Below are 17,894 nucleotides of genomic sequence, written 5' to 3'. Positions count from 1 at the left end.
CTCAGACCATAGTCTTTTGGTTCTGAAGTGCACATTTTTCATTTTTAAAGCAGTTCTCAACTGGGGATGCATTGTAAAATGGATGTATATAGGTCACATTATAGTCCTTCCCCCAAAACACCTGCTAATAAATTGTGTAGCTTACAATCAGCAGCCTTTTGGAACTGACGAAATACAATGTATTCTAGTTAAGTGTATGTGTATGTTAAGTGAAGGTATGTGGGTACCCTTCAAGACTTATTTGGGAATTATTCTTACTCTAACAATGGAAATAGAGTTATTCTTTTCACTTTGAAGCAGCCTTGGAAACAAGCCCGAGTTTTTCAGACGTCCTGCTTTTCTCAGCAGCTTCTACCCTCCTTTAGAATTTGCACACAATGTGATAGCAAGACTTCACTTACTAAACAGCCCTATTTCAAGGAAAAATTGAGGCATAAATAGCACCTTGACAACTAGTGATGCCAGGTCACTTGGAGTTAGAGAACTTAGAAGAGGATTCCAACCCCCACCCCTAACTTACAGAGAAGGAAACTTTTTATGGCTCAACACGTGGTATTTTGTCCATGTATCTTGCCCAACTGAGAATAGATATAAAAATAATATTATTAAGTGCAGGTTGCAGAGCTCAAAGGCACACTTGAGGCACAGAATGACAGCTTTGGTGCAGATGACAGCATCCGCTCCTGTCCTGCTGACTTCCTGGCAGCCTTGTACCTGCGAACTCTCACCTCCATTATCTCCCAGGGGCTTGGCATTGGCAAGTCAGTCCCTCACATCCACTTCTCCCTTTCTGTTTAATTAGGTTTGAAATCTGTATTTTTCTCTCTACCACTCTTCCTCCACCTTGACTTTTTAGTTTGCCAGCTGGTGTGCAGTGCACCACACAGGCTGTGCCCTCCTGCCTCTTCGCACCAGAAAGCCTCCATGACATCAAGGATGGCCCTGGTCTGCTCTTAAACAGTCAGCACCTAATAGATGTTCTTAGCTGTCCTGGCTATGCTGGTCTTTCTTCAGACCCATATGTGCTAGGGTGTCTGACTTCTGTGTGTCCCGCAAAAGGCGACTCGTTTTCTCTCCAGTTATCTATCCCATGCCTGGTCAAAAAGCAAAAGCAGTTGTGCACGTGTGTGATAAAATGTTTAAACTGCTCCTTGTTAACGGTCAACTGGTATTGTAGGAGACAGTTATTTACATTTTCAGTTGCTTTTTGTGAAATATGGAGATCAAAGACCTTTTCTGCAGCTTCCTCCTCGTCTCAAACCACAGTTTCCTTCCTCTGTAGTCAAAGCCTCTGCAGCTTACATTCGAAATCTACTTTCTCACCCCTGAGTGGCAAATAGTATTTTCGTTGGACCAGTGTGACCAGTGGCCACTTCATCTGTGGCTGCGTCGTACCTCTGAGCAGATGGTCTTGCAAGATGCTTAAAGCGCTACTTATGAGTCTTCACATCTTAAGGGAACTAAGTCTTAATAGAGGTGCTCCTCACTAGTTTTCAACTTTCTTGAGTAATGGAACCTTCTGAGAATCTGAAGCAAGCTTGAGGGTGGTGGGGTGATGCTTGGTAGCCCAGAAGAGCCGTGGTTCACTCTGGCACATTCCCCAAAAGCGATTCCCCTTAAAGAGTTGTTTAATGAGGGGCACCTGGGTGGCTCAGCAGTTGAGGGTCTGCTTTCGCCTTAGGGCATGATTCCAGGGTCCTGGGATGGAGTCCCTCATCAGGCTCGTCAAGGAGAGCCTGCTTCTCCCTCTGCCTATGTCTCTGCCTCTCTCTGTGTGTCTCTCGTAAATAAATAAATAAAATCTCTATTAAAAAAAAGTGGGAAAAAAAAAAGTGGAAAGAGAGAAGGTCAGGCGCACAAGATTCTGGGGAGGCCTAACTGGGGATAACCTGAATAAAACACCTGGCATATATCGGGATTTTCAGCAGCTTGCTGTCCCTTTCCCCTCCTCTGTCCATCTTTGCTTTAGTGTGGAGAGGTTTTCTCCAAGATGGATTTCAGAACAAGAGTTATCACGTACTGCACTGAGGTGAATTGTGTCTCTCAGGACTCACATGCTTTTGCAGATATTAGGCAATAAATATCACTCTTTGGACCACCCCACACATACCGACACACACCAAACACACACACAGGATGCCCCTGGGAGGCACTGTCTCTGGTAGGCCCTGTAAGAAGGCTGGAAAAGGAGTGGGGTCATCTTGGGAGGGCTGGGGATGAGGGGAGGCCCTGTACTCACTCTCAGAAGTTGAACCTCAGCCCAGGACAGTAGCTTCAGCAGGAGAGACACCATGGGGAAAGGCTGGAGTCTGGAGGCTTACAGGGCAACTCTCCACAGTGGAGGAAAGGAAGATCTTAGAAATCTTAGAGAGGAGAGAGAACTAGACTTGGTCATGGCCAAAATCTAGTCTTGAAGGCTGATGACAATGCTCTGAGCAAGGCTTCCCTTCCTTCTCCTTCTCTATTCTCAAAGATTCACTGAAGAGCTGTTGAACAAAAACATACTCCAAATGCTTAAACATTCCTAGCTTTGTTTGGCATTCATTTTAAAGGGAACAAAAGGGGGAAATGACAACATGAATTTTGAAAGGTTAAAATGAATATTAAGAACCTAATGAATGACCCCTTTTTGATCCATTGGACGGAATAGGAAACTAAGATGACTAGCAAATGTGGAGTAAAATTAGTACATAGTGTTGATGAAGGGATCTTCTGGGTATTCACTCAGGAGGAACAAAACTCTGGTTTGGGGGCTTTGGGTATTAGGCAGAGGAATAAAAATATCCATAGCCCTGTGATCCATCCCACACCGGGCAGAAGGTTACTTCTGCTGCTTCTCCAGGAGGATTACAAGGTATGGAACTAGCTTCTTAACAGTACAAGGGATTCTTATCCAGTTTCCACCAGGTCCGTCCTTAAAGAACCACTCCTCCCATCTGTGATTCTCTCTTTTTCCGCATCCTTTCTATGGCATTATTTTTCTGGGCTCCTTTTGTTGTGGAAAATTGATGTAGCGTCATGATAGGGGCTATTGAAAATAGCAATTGCTGATAACCTTATAATTACAACTTAGGATTGGTTTAAATGGAACTCTTATCTAGAACATTTTCAATGGGAACCCAGGCATTATGTTTATCAGGAGGGAAATGTTAGGTAACTACAGAGCAATACCAGGTCCGTATGCTTGGGAGTATCGTTTTTTACTTCTCTGACAGGCCAACAGGGTTGGAGGGATGGTGCGAAGCAGGCATTCTCAACCTCAAACACTACTGAAAACATTGCAAGTTGGCAACTTTCCTGGGAGCGGCCGGGCAGTACTGTAGTAGCAAGATTTAAAAGACCCAGCGATGCCACTCCTTGGAATTAATTCTTCGGTAGTAATTGGATGCGTGCACGAATGTATTAGGCTCAAATGCATTCTGAGCTTAGCCACGGCAACATTACACGTAATAGAAAAAAATTGGAAATGGCCTAAATGATCATCAAATTTAACAAAACCTAATTTACCTAAGGTTAACTTACCTGTGGCACGGCCACATGATGGAGTAGTCAGCTGTGGCAGAAAGAAGGACGGACTATGTATGCTTCTTTTAAATTCTGAGGTTGTATATTAAGAAGCAGCTTAAGATGGAGTGGTTTTAGTTCTGATGTATGAGCAGAGTGCGATCCTTGTGGCTAAGAAGTTTATACTCTGCCTGAAGACAAGGCTCAAGCACATGAAACATGTTCCTGGATGTACCTTACCTTGTAAACTTAGTGCTAAATTGCAAGGCATGGATTGATTCATTTATCCAACAAGTATCTGAGCACTTATTATATGCTAGGCATTTATATGTTAGATATAGGGTTAAAATCAGACACAAAGACTAGTTTTCCACACAGTAGACAGAGTATTTGTTCAAATGCAATTAGCACACTACATAATAGAGGCAAGAGACACTATAGCATAGTGGTTGAGAACAGCCTGTGTCAGGGCACCTGGGTGGCTCAGTTGGTTAAGCGTCTGACTTTGGCCCACATTCTGATCTGATTAAGCCCCATGACTGGTCAGCGGGGAGTCTGCTTGTCCCTCTGCCCTTCCTCCTGCTTAGGCTCACACGCTCTCTCTCACTCAAATAAATAAATAAGGTCTTAAAAAAAAAAAAAAAAAAGAACAGCCTATATCTGTCCTGTTTTCCCATGAATCTCCAGCAAATAGGACAGGATCTGTCTGTTAGCAACCATTCAGTAATAGCTGTGGACGGAGTAAGTGTTCACAGAGTAGTCCATGTCCTCTGGGGGCTTACAAACTTGCATGAACACAAGCAGGGTTTTACTTGACAAATGCTAGGTCAAGTAAAGGGGGATTTTGTTCTACAGGACTTCTCATGTTGATTCTTTAAGAAGGTGCTGAATACAGCCTGTAGCATTTACTGAAGTCCTCTGTGCATTAATGTGTGTGGGCCTGGCATCTCTGGGAATGGTTGATTTGGCCATACAAAGTCCTGTGGAAATCTGGAGAAGGAAGACTCTGAGAGTACGGGAAACTTGACCTCTTGTACTCACTGGTCTATCTCTGGCACCTAAAACAATGCTTGGCACTGCTTAATAAAATTTTAGGGGGAGGAGAGCCCCCCCAGGTCCCAAGATCAGATTGTCTCAGTAAGGTAGTTCTGCCTTAGATTTTATACATATATATGTATAAATACATACATACATTTTTTTTTAAATTTATTTATGATAGTCACAGAGAGAGAAAGAGGCAGAGACACAGGCAGAGGGAGAAGCAGGCTCCATGCACCGGGAGCCCGACGTGGGATTCGATCCCGGGTCCCCAGGATCGCGCCCCGGGCCAAAGGCAGGCGCCAAACCGCTGCGCCACCCAGGGATCCCAAATACATACATACATATATACATCCACACACACACGTGTGCAGCTAAATGAATAAATGAATGTAAGAAAGGATTCAAAGTGAAGGAGGTAGTACTTGATTCACATATAGAGAATGGGACCATCAGAGCCAGGACACAGAGATTGGTGTGAACAGTGTGTTGGTGGGAGATAATCGAAATTGATCAGATTGATTCCAACTGATTGATTCCAGTTTCCAACGGAATTGGAAATTGCTCTAGTCCTAGAGTTTTGTGGTTTTATAGTGAGAAATAGTAAGGAGAATACTGACTGGTTACTGTAGGATCTGAGCAAAAGGAGCTTTCAGTCTGCACTGCTGTGCAGAAGAGTTGGGACCATCAGAAAGGCCGAGCCTTGGTAGACTTTTGAGCAGAAAAGGGACAGCTTAGAAGCAGATTTGACACCTGTATGTAAGGTGGATTGCAGTTACGTCAGCCAGCTCAGAGGCACTTGCCAATCCAAGAGTAAGAAATGAGAGTCCGAGGAAAAAAATAGGGGGGACACTTGAAATAAGAATCGAGAAAGCATGATGAATGTGAGGATTCAAAGCTGAACTCCAAGTTCACTTAAGGCACGGACAGAGACCCACACAGTGCTTCCCGGTCTCATGGATGGAGTCTGGAACAAACTTTGGCGTCTTCTCTATATTTGGAAAATTTCCTCCTAACAGCATTACTAACCCAAGTTTTTGAAAGCTTGAAACATTCACAGTTGGTAGAGTTCCATCACTGGTTGAGGTTCTTTTTGGAGAACCAGGAGAGACAGCGTTGTACGGTGGGTAAGAGCACGGGCTTTGGGGTCCAACAGAAATGGGTCCTGGCTTTGCCTTGGGTGAGTTTCTTATACTGCCTTGGCCTCAGGAACTTTGTCTATCGCACAGGAACAATGATAGTATCTCCTGCAGAGCGCTGGCAGGAGTCAGTGAGATAATGCCTGCGAGGCACTTAGCAAAGTACTGTAGGCACAGTAAGCCCTCAGTAACGTTTGCTGATTATTACTATTCCTGAACTGGGAGAAGAATCCCTATCATATGTGTATGCATGTGTGTGTCTACTTTTTTTCCCCCTAATTAAAGAAACAGCAGTCAATCTGTTAGCACAACTGGTAGGCTGGCACATGGTTGACATCGCCAGACTGGCACTTGGGGGAGCAGTGCCCTTAGGGGCCGTGGCATGCCATTCTTTACAAAAGTTGGAACCAGGCCCAGTGTTTTTGAACAGACTGGGGAGGCTGGCAGAGGATGTTGAGGTGTAACACTGAGGAAGAAAGAATTTTTATGTTTGTGGCCTTGGAGCTTTTGTACAGGAGTCCAGCTTTGCCGTCAGTTCCAGGTAAGTAGGTCCCTGGTCATGTCATCTGCTGTGAGGATGAACAGCACCCCCCACCCACACACTCAGGAAGGGCTTGAGTTGCTCCCATGAGAGTTCTCTGGGTTTCTTCCCAGCCCACAGATTGTTTGTGTATTATTTTTAACGAATTCTGCATTTCTCCAAGCCTGGCTTAGTGGCACTCATTAAAGAGATGGCAGCTCCAAAGCTGTCTTCATGGGAGAGCTGGCATTTCCACCCTGTGCAGAAATAGTTCTGTGTTTCCTACTGTGAAGCTTGGTTTCTAAACCCCCCACACCGTAGAGTGTTGTGAGAGACAGTGTAGGGATTCAGATAAATCTTTATGCTCTACTTCCTGTCCAATCAAAAGGGAAAAGAAGTTTGCAGTTCTTTGCAGTTCAGAGCTACAGTCAACCTTTTTTTCTGTTTCCTCTGCTTTTTTCTTTTTACTGTCATCATGTTGACTCTCATACCAAGATAAAGACTATTCTAATTTGGGGGAATATAAGGCATTTTTGTGTTGCGTTATATTGAGTCAGTGACTTACTTGGTGTCACCGATGTACTCTAGGGCACAAATTCTCGTACTTGGCTGCCTATTAGTATCTCCTGGCTTTCAAAACTCCGGATGCCCAGGACTTAGCCCAAATGAATTAAATCAGAATCTCTCAGGGTGAGACTTGAAATCAGTATTTTAGAAAATTCTGATTTTCTAAAAAAAAATGTGCTTCCAATGTATAACTAAGAACCAGTGTTTTAAAACAATGGCTCTTAACTAGAACAGTTTGCCCCTCCCTGGCTCCACCCACCACCCCAGGGGACATTTGGCAATATCTGGAGATATTTTTGGTTGTCACAACTAGGGGAAGGGTGTGTTAAGTGGTATCTAGCGGGTAGATGCTGCTTAACATCTTACAATGCAGAGGACAGATAGCTCCACCATGACAAATAATTGTGGCTTCAAAATGTTAGTAGTACTAAGGTGGAGAGACAATGCTCTAGAATAATCAGACTTCAAATATAGGCTCTGCCAGGGCAATGTATGTGCCAATTGTGAGGAAATCATAGCATAAAGTTTACATTTTTGGCCTCCCAGCAAGATGAGGAAAGGGATAATATGGCTTTGTAAGTGTCTCTCTCCCTTGAGTCTCTCCTGTGCCTGGTGCCTGCCATCGTGGTGGTTCAATGATGCAGTCCTGGTCCCTGCTTATAGCTGGTGCACCTCCTTGTTCTGAATTTTGGGGCAGAATCTCTTCCTGTGCTTCCATAAGTTGATTGTTCTTGAATGGCTTGGAAGAAGACCAAAGTTAGGAAAATTAAACCCATAGAAATTAGCCAAAATAAATAAATGTAAAATAAGCTTGGGAGCTACTTGTTTTCTAATATGAAGTTTTCTTAAGTTAGGGAGTAAACCATTTGAAAGTGGTTATGCACGGGCTTTAAGAAAAAAAAATCTGATTTTATGTGCTGTTAAGAGTTCTTTTGCTTTTTCTTTTCTTTCGATTAGAGAAGAGGCTAGGAAAGGCATTTTTAGTTTTAGCACAGTGTAGTTTTTGTTTTTGAGTCATTCTGTAATACTTTTATAACAGGTTAACTTTAAATTATATTTATTATATTGTATCATTAATCTCTTGAACTCTGTCTTACTCTGGACATATGCAGGTTTCCGAGTGTGACACACTAAAAGATCTGTGCCATCAATAAGTTGTTTGTGGGTTCATATACACTTGTGAAGTTTAAAGTGTTTAGTTGAGGCAGTGAATTTTAATACCAACTATGCATATATTACAAATACTCAAAACTGTGTTTCCAAAAACTGATGAAAGTGAATAGTTAGGACTCTTGAAATTGCTCTAAATTCATTAATCTTTTTATGCAGGTAGTTGATTGACATTTTTTTAAAATTTGGTCCTCTAAAGAGATTTCAAGGGGTACCTTGAATGTTCTATGTCAACTACATCAACCTTTTGTTATAGAATTCGATTCATGTGTATGAATCTGAGTTTATGAGAGTTTTTCAGCTTTCTCTTGTTTTTTTTTCCTATTACATAAACTGTGACTCCTATGTAATGCAGTTTATTCATTCAGTAAATATTTCAAGCCCCACTATGTGCATTTTGCATTAATTACTATAATATCTATAAAAATTGCTTAGCCTAGTTTAATGTAACTTGAGGCACTAAAGCCAATACTCTTGAGTGCTGTGTTCCTTTTACACCTACTGGTTGGAATGTTTTAAATTAAGAGTAGAAGAGTAATAGCTCATGTGATATTTGGCATGAATATTCCAAACTTAAAGGTTAGAATAACATATACTGTTTCTTCATTGAGTTTTAGCAATGACTTCCTAATCCAAACCTGGTTTTTGTAGCTGTGCTTTTAATTTATAATTGCATTTTTGAAAGTTCTCTTTGCATATGTAAACATTCAAGTTTTTACTGTGCCTTTGAAGATTTGTTGTATGAGTATGTAAGAAATTAATCCGTTTTTATGGTATAGAGATTTTTTTCCTAAAATTCAATTGTCATGAGAACCAACACAAGATTTGCTTAATAATAGGTGTGCTTAAGAATAATTGGTCAAATATTCTCTTACCTGAGGGTTGAATGAGTGCGCATATGTATTTGGGGGGGGGGGTGTTTGTCTGAGTTGGGGGGGATTGTTCTCTGGGATTGAGGTCAGACGGGGAAGATGAGAATCAAATTAGTGTTTATGGACTGAGTAGATCCTGCCCAAATCTTGGAAGTACAAATATTCTGAAACGTTTTTGTTTCTTGGAAATGAGGGATGTTGTACATTATTTGTATAAATGGGTATAACTTTTATTTCAATATGTTTGTCTAGACCTTTATCATATTGAAGACCACATAGGTGGATTGGTAGCTCCTGTCTAGATATTTCCTAGAATGGGGACCTGTTTGTCCCAACATGTAGAAAGAACTGATTTGGTTTGGGGAATAAAGGATTAAAAGAGTGGGACAAGAGTTCATAGTGGAAAATATTTGAAAGACAAAGAAGAGCAATCAGATATGTTCTGTGTATCCTGAAGGTGGTGGATTGAAATATGGGAAAACAGACTCTAGCTCATTTCAGGGAGCGTCCAAAGGGTACATGAACCATGGGTTGGTGAAGGGTAGGAGTGGATGGAGTGAAGAAGTGTGGGAATCCCCTTCCAATTGGAGTTGTCAGAAAGACCATGAATGGGACAGGACGGGGATTTGAACAGCGAACCTGGGAATGAATGTAGGACCAGATGATCTTTAAGTTCCTTTCCAGTGTAGCCATTCTGTGATTTTTTTTAGGACTTCTTACACCCCCTGAAAAGTAAAGAGTGAAGACACACGCGTTTGAAGGGGAATTTCAGAATCAAGTGCTCAGGCTGCTTAATGGGTTTTTCTCTCCAGCATCTGTGAGTCCTGTGAGCAATTACACATCCTCTTCTCCAACATTGGCTTCTTTCTCCATGTGGGAACATCCTTACCAGCATGAGAACATACCTTTTTATCAACTGCCTTGAGAGGCAAATGAAAAACAAAATTCCTCAACCTGAAGTAGCCTGCCAGGTCCTGCCCTACTTCTCTGCTCTCTGCTGTGATGGAACACCCAAAAGAGTTATCTTAGCATAGTCTCCCCTTCCTGGTGCCCCTCGTCACCCCTCCACTCTCCAAAACCATTTCTATTAAGATTACCAGAGATGGGCACCTGGGTGGCTCAGTGGTTGAGTGTCTGCCTTTGCTCAGGTCATGATCCCAGGGTCCTGGGATCGAGTCCTACATCAGGTTCCCCTCTGGGAGCCTGCTTCTCCCTCTATGTCTCTGTCTCTCTCTTTCTCTCTGAATAAATAAATAAAATCTTAAAAAAAAAAGTCACTAGAGACCTCCTTTTTAATAATTCCCATAACCACTTCTCCATCATCATAGCCTCAGTGGTATTCTGCAACATCCTTCACTCCCTCTTCTTAAAATGCCTTCTTGACTTGGCTTACACCTTTCCACCTACCTCCGCAACCTCTCCTTTGGAGCCTGTCCACACGCTGAAGTGCCCCAGCTCCATCCTTGGGGGCAGCGGTTCTTCACCTGGCTTTGGGCTGCTAAAATGTGGGGGTAGTAGGTCCTCTTTAATTAATCCAGAATCCCCAGGAAAGACCACAGAAATCAGTTGTTAAAAATGTTGCTTCGTTTGTTTGTTTTTGCTACCTGAGGTGTGGCCAGGATTAAGAATCCAGGTGATTTTATCGAATCCTATGGAATCAATACCAAATACCAGCTAATGATTCCCAAATTAATGTATGTGATGTATCTTTCCCAAATGCCACACTCGATTATGCTGTTGTCTATTTTACACTTCCTCTGGGGACAAGTACCTTGATTTCATCGGCTCCCTCCTATCCCTAAACCTGCTCCTCCCCTGGGTTTGCCCTTCTCAATCAACACATTGGAGAGCAGCTCTCAAGCTAAAAGCCTAGGTCACCTCTTGCATCTCCCTCTTCCTTCCCTTGGGGCTACACAGCTCATCTAATAGCAAGTCCTGTCCATTTTCCTTGATGATCTACTCTCCTGATTTTCTTCTTTTTTCTCTCTCTGTTCTCTTCCATCTCCTTTGAAGTTCCCCTCCCTCTTCTTGGTCCTTTAAATGTTGGGCCTGGTTTGGCTTTTCTGCTGTACTGATTCCACTCTCTTCCTTGGTCATCCTACCTGGTCCTGGGACTTCAGATTCCCTATATGGCAATGACGTCCAAATTTATATTTCAGGCCCAATCTCTTGTCAGCATTCTAGATGTGCATGTCCCACTATAGAGTGTTCATCAGCACCAGGATAAATCACAGGCAATTTCAATTATCTTCTCTTCTAGTTTCCTCCTAGTGAATTATCCAGTTGACTATCCTGAAACCTGCAAGGCATCTCCCTCTACCTTGTCCATATGCCCCCTCTGTTGCCTCTGTGATCAATATTGCCAATATTAAATAGCTATGGAACCTATACACTTCTTGTCACTGTCTGCTGCCACCAACCAAGACCAGGCTACCACCATCACATCACCTCTTACCTAGGTTGCTTCAAGGATAGATGCTATGCCCCCCAACTCCCACTCTGTTGGCTCCTGTGCCATCATTGCTCTTCATAAAATGCCCATCTGATTGTGTCACTCCTTGCCTAAGATGCCTTATTGGAGTTTTAATAAAATCTTAAATTTTACTTATTTTTTAACGATTTTATTTATTCATGAGAGACACAGAGAGAGAGGCAGAGACATAGGCAGAGGAAACAACAGGACTTAATCCAGGGACCCCAGGATCACGCCCTGAGCTGAAGGCAGATGCTTAATCGCTGAGCCACCTAGGTGCCCCTTTTTACTTTTTTTTTTTTTTTTTAAGTATCTATTTGAGAGAGAGCACAGGTGGGAGGAGGGACAAAGGGAGAAGGAGCGCAGACTTGCCTTGGAGCAGGGAGCCCTATACACGCTCGATCCCAGGACCCTGGGATCATGATCTGAGCCAAAGGCAGATACTTAACCAACTGAGCCACCCAGGCAGCCCTGAAGTATTAACTTTTAAACAGCAGTTAGAGGAAGGATCCTTAGTAACCTGTTCTCAACAGGCTGTACCTGTTGGGATTTCTTGGAAGTATCTGCCTCCCTCCTTCCATACCCCCATCCCATCACCCCAGGACAGACACATAACTACCTGCTCTGGCCCCTCATTTATCATGAATCCTCAGGGCTACCACAGGGCACAGTAAGACCTCCACAAATATTTGTTGAATAAATGTGGGAAGGCAGTAACCCTAGATTGTGGTCCAGTTCTGATTTACCTTGCCTTAAAAACTGAAAGATTTCCAGAGTCAAAAATCTCTGTTTTGTCAAATAGTCCTATGTGTGGGCTTCCCTCAGCTCTGTAGGTTCCAGGGGATTTAAAAATAATAATAATAATAATAATGGAAGAGAAGTATGTGGGCATCTGCTAGCAAATTGTTTGCAGTCTGTGCTCTTTGAATGGCCGTTGAGTGCTGAGCTTCAGAGGCTGCCAAACAAGGCAGAGGCAGGGAACCACCTCCCTGACCCAGTGGCGAGCAGGGAGGCAGCTGGGCTGTGGCAGCATGAGCCTCTGCAGTCAATTGTTTCAACTTGGGCATGCGTAAGCCAGGATCCGAATACCTGAGACTTGCTGGGACTTGTCTAAACTGTTTATTGAATTTTCAAACCTGTTTGGGAAGGAGGCTTACACACAACAGTGTGCTTGGGTCTTATCTTCAACCAATCTGATTTCAAAGGATCAGACAAGAACTTAATCATATTTAACCTGTTGTAATATACAGGAGACTTGCTCAGCCCCTGCTGCCATGAATCTAAAGGAGAACGGGGAAGTGTTTTTTCCTTTAGAAGATTCGGGTCCAGTGTCTCAGACTTCCCCCCACAGGGCTGGGAGCTCCTGGGTGAGGTTTCTCCATCGCCGTCCTCATCAAACTCCTATCTGTAACCTGTTCATGACGAGGATTAGAAAGGCCAACAGTCAGTGCTGAGTCAGAGGGAGATGCAAAAAAGGAATGACACACTTCCTGCCCTGTTCTAGGGAGTTTTTAGGATTTGTTTTTCCGTTTTGCTTTGAGGATTCCCTAAAAAGACAGGAGATCCCCATGGCCCATCTTTGGATCAGCCACCTCTATTTTTGTGATCTCCTAGGATACCTACCTTGCTATGTCTCCTTGTTACACACAGGTTTCTAAAAGCCTTTTTTGTATAGCATGCTTGTATAGTGTATTTATCAACTACTGTTTAACCGAAAAAATGGAAAACAGGGGGGAGAATAGTACTCCTTAATTTCACCACCCAGGGGGAAAAAAAAGGTTTGTGAGTATCACTCCAGGCTTTTTCCGTACACCTCTAGTTTTTCTCTACAAAAATTATATGGTACTTAATAAAATTTCTTTTATATATTGCTTTGGAGACTTTATGAAGAGTTCTCATGTTATTAATTACTTGACACGATCATTGTCAGAGACTGTATTATAGGGATGTGCTGTAATTCACTTAGCCAGTCCCCTATTCGGATACTGGGGCTGCTTCAGTCTCCGGTGTTATTCAAACACCACACAACTCCCTTGTACTACAGCTGCCCGCACTTGTCCCTGCTTCATTGGATGTGTTCCTGGAAGTGGTTCAAAGGACATGTGGAGTTTTTGGGTTTTGATCTTCACTGCCACTCTGCCTTCCAGACGGTTGTCCCGTTTTACATCCCCACCATATAATATAAACCTCTCACCACGTCCCATATGGCACTATCTGTTGTGGCCTTTGCCTGACTCCCATCTGCTTCTCACACCCTTCCCTGTGCCTCCAACACGCAGCCCCTCCAGCCCCCTTTCTGCTCCATTCCCTACAGCGAGCTCAGCTTGTCCTGGGTTGGGCAGGAGCACCTGCTCCTCCCGCCGCCGGGCCTGCTGTTCCCCCTCTGGCTCTTGGCACACTCCTCCCGTGCCACCTCCGCAAGAGTGCACTGTCCCCGCTCCCTTCCTGTCCGTTTCCAGTCTGGCACCTCTCACCATCTGTCCTTTCATTATTTATGCGTTTTGTCGGTTGCTGTCTCTTTCCGCCGACGAATGTTAATTTCCTAGCTCGGGCAGCCTCGTGTGTTTCCCTTCGCACTGTGCTCGCAGCGCCCGGCAGTAGCTGACCTGCCCTAGGGACCGGGTGGATATGGGGTGACGCTGTCGAATGAATGGAGGAACTCTGTGGCCCGTGAGGGGACAGCGTAGCGCAGATGAGGAAACCGGTGCGGCGGAGGCTACCTGTGCTGCATGTGCAAGCTTGCCACACGCAAGCTTCCACGCAGTACAGGGAGACGGGAGTGGGAGCTGGCATGTGGTTTTATTTAGGGCCCCCTCTTCCGCTGGATCAGTGAGCACTTTGTAGATCAAAACACCTCATGTGCCCTCCCTTGCCCTGAGGGGCTTCGGGTGATGGGACGGTAGAGGAGGGGGCCAGCAATTAGGCTCTCACAGTCCCCTTCTTATTCGGCTGCCCAGTGAGACGGGCAAGTGGGTCTCCAGCACCCCCCACCACCACCACCCAGGGGATGCGAGGCAGTTCGCCGGCAGTTTCTGCTCCCAGTCACTTGTGGAAGGAACTCGTTTGGGATCAGCTTGCCATTGGGTAAATTTGTTCAGTCTGGAGACTGAGGAGGATGGGGTGGAGGACAGGTGGCTCTGCGTTGGCTGCATGAGCACGGCACTCTGAATACAAATGTCACTGGGTGACACAGTGCGCTTTCCCTGCAAGCGGTCAAACCTGATTATGTGTTTTTACTGAAGGGAAAAATCTGAGAAACTTTACTCAGTACATGCTATAGTGTCTGATTACTCTCTAAGTGAAGAAGTTTCTGAAAGTTATGTGTTGTTTTTTTTTTTTTTCTTTTTCTCATCTTAGATTTGAAAATAACCACAGGGGTAAAATTGCATGATGACAAAGCTCTCTGTCCTCTAATGGAGGAAGGGCCAGGAGAACTGCTTACTGGCCTTCCCTGGAAAGTTGTCTTTTCAAGAAGGCAGCTTGTGCCACTTCTAAAGCAAAGGGTTTCACAAGTTCCAGATGAAAATGAGAACAGCAGAAGCACAGGGGGAAAGCAGTGGGACTTGGTGAATGAGTGACGACCATCTGCACTGAGAGGAATCCGCAGTGATCATGGGCAGGGTGGTGATGGAAGCCAGAGAGTCTAAGACACAGAGCAAAAGGATCGGGTTTGGCAGGGGAGGGATGTTGAGGAATTCAGCTTGGGAAATATCAGGTGTTGCATATTAACTAGACATTCTAGAAATTTATAGAGAAATTGACTGTGCAATTGGAGTTTTTCTTGGCAAGTAGAAAGTTTAATTAGTTTAATATTTTATCGCTAAGGCTTGTGCTCAGTGTCACATGAAGGTTTGCAAAGGAAGAATGCTAGAAAGTGTCAGGATTCCATTTATATTCAATTCTGCAGAAAGTAAACCACATTCAAGTGCCAGCATATTTATTGCAGCAGATGCTTGGTGTTTAGTTTGGTTTTTTTTTTTGTTTTGTTTTTTTGCCTTGTAAATGCTGATTTAGTGTTTTCATTGGTGGTGCAGGTGTGAAGAGAGCTTGGAGCCTGTGTCTGAGGAAGACAGACTCCTTCTGGAGTCCTGGGATCCAGGCCTCACTGCAGCTGCTCCGCCAATCAGCTAGCAGTGTGATTTGGGGCATGGCTTTCAGCTTCCTGGGGTGGCTTCATTTCCCTTGCTTATGAAATAAGATTGGACGCTATCGGAGGTCTTGCCAACACTGAAGTTATGTGAATTTTAAAAAAGAAAAGACAAAAATGGTCTTTTGGAGGGGGAGGGGCTCTGTGTAGCATTTTATAAAATTTATGCTTAAAACATAGAGACACATACGATGTGATAGAAAGGCCTGCCATCTCACACTTGTATTTTGTGCAGCTTGTTTCGGAGTGGAGGAGGCTGTGAAGGGCAGCGGACGTTTAACAGATTTAAGAAGTCACTCCTCTGGGCCCCCGGTCCTGTCCCTGATGCCAGCACTGGCCCCCACCCCCAGGGCTCCAACTCACACTGTCTTGGTCACTGCTCTCCTGGCTTTGAAAGGTGGCTTGCCGGGTGTTCTTTTTGTTTTCTAGACGCTGACCTATTTGTGCTTTCTGTCTGGTAAACCAAGGACACTTGCACAAATGTGATATGCAGAGAGAAAAGCCAGCAGATTGAGAGCAGGGTGTACCTGGGTCCATATGCTGGCACTACACTGAGTAGGAGCATGATGTATGGGAGCTCACTCCTCACCTATAACCTGGGGATCATGGTGCCCATGTCCCGAGGCCCCAGTGAGGACTGAGTGGTTTCCGGGAGAGCATCATGCATGGTTCCTGACACCAGTCAGCTAGATCTTCCCACGCTTAGGTAGGCTTGAACCATGGGCTTCTCTGCCAGTGCCAAGCCTCTTCGGGTGAGAGGGTGGGTCTGACTCCTTCCTCCTAGAAGAAGAGCAGCGGGGCCCAGAAAAGCAAGTCAAACTGAGGAGGAGGCTCTTTTGGGGGCCATGGTTTTCAGGAGGCCACTGAAAGAGTGGAGGTAGCTGGAGGAGGCAGAGCAGAGGAGGTCCAGAGAGGGCCAAAAGGGGAGATGACCTCTCTTCTTGGCAGCCATGGCAGTGTACCCTAGGGACCAGGGAGTATCCTGGAAATGCCAGGGCGTGAAGGTCAAGGTGTTTTGTAGACATCACCACTTCTGTCTCTAAGGCTCTAAAAATCAGATGAAGTAAACAGGTGCAGGTATCTTCCTCACAGAGGCCCAAATTGCCCAATTGTGGTGATTTTGTTGAATGCGCAGCTGATAAGGATGTGGGTAAGTGTCAGGGCAGTATTTTTCTTGGGGTATCTAACATGCAGTCGATGAAACTAGGCCAGAGAGAGAGTGCACGCTCTGGGGATTGTTCTGGGAGGGTAGGGCTTGCAGTCCTGTTGGCTCTGCTGCTTAACCTCTTCTGCTCCTCCAGTCTCTGTGGAAACTGGGATCGCCACCTACTTCCCCTGGGTGTGTGGGGATTGTGAAATGATTTGGATGATAGTGCCTTGCCCTGAGATGCTAGGTAACCTAAAGCATGTGCACACCAGAGGAGAGTCTGGTGTCCTGCCTGCCACTGTCACATGGCTGCAGATCGATGGAGAAGAAAGACCATGGGAGATGGACCCAGACTTGCCTAATGACAGTGATTTAGCCTCACCATGAAATTCCAGAGCGTTTCCAGCAGCAGCAGCAGCAGCAGCAGCAGTGTCCACGAGCGGGTGACTGTGGGTGGTGGGGTGCTGAGCAGCACTTGGCTTCAGCTACCGAGCTGTGCTCCCCAGAAAAGACAGCCGTGTGTGCATTCCTGAACATGAACTGCCTCCCAGAGCTGAGTCTGGACAGATTCCTTGGTCACTGGGCCACTAGGTCCGGCGCACTTGTGAGGGCTCCACCGCCCTGCTGTTTTCTGTGAGGCCATTCACCCCTTTCCCCCTGGCTTCACAGTGCCACTCCATCCTCTCCAGCTGTAGTGGACAGACCAGTTCTTGGGTAGCCACCTAGCCATGCAGCTGCCACTGAGACCACATTTTAAGGAAATGTGAGAGACCAGTTCTTCTGTTTAGATGTGGCATCGCTGCTCTTTACACTGTGGAGCTCAGAATTGCCAGTGGGTTAGAGTTTGCAAAGTCCTAGTGGTTCAGCATCTCGAACTTCCAAGGAGAAGAGAGCAGGCTCTTGGCATCTCCTGTGATCCTTGGTCTCCGATGAAGTCATAGCATGAAGGGGCCAGTGAGAATGTGGGGAGATAATCTAAGGAACGCAAATGGCTGGTTTCTGTGGTGTAAGCTTCAAACTATCACGAGTTACTCACACGATAATGTAGGCTAAAGAAAATAAGAAATGGATAATGTGTTTGTACATTGATGTGGATCTGGTATCTCTTTCAGCCTCCTCCCCAAATTAGTCGTAGGCGGGTTGGTTTGTAATTCAGGTCAACAATAATGCCCTTTGCTCTCTGAGCCCTCACTGTGCATCAGACAAGGTGTTACTTGCTTCACGTGGTTCTCTTTACATCCTGATAGCAATTCCATGGGGTAGATGATGTTATTCTCATTTGACAGAGAATAAAATTGCTCAGAGAGGTGACGTAAC

At 44.9% G+C, this 17,894-nt stretch overlaps 1 protein-coding gene across 1 annotated transcript in view; it reads left to right on the top strand.

Annotated features, from left to right (window-relative positions):
• TNFAIP8 (TNF alpha induced protein 8) overlaps positions 1–17,894 on the top strand; it is a 114,003-nt gene that overhangs the window by 33,411 nt on the left and 62,698 nt on the right. The window lies entirely within an intron of this gene.

This window comes from Vulpes vulpes, chromosome 12 (genome assembly GCF_048418805.1).
Source record: "Vulpes vulpes isolate BD-2025 chromosome 12, VulVul3, whole genome shotgun sequence".
Classification (NCBI taxonomy): Eukaryota; Metazoa; Chordata; class Mammalia; order Carnivora; family Canidae; genus Vulpes; species Vulpes vulpes.
This window is presented reverse-complemented; position numbering and strand designations above follow the sequence as displayed.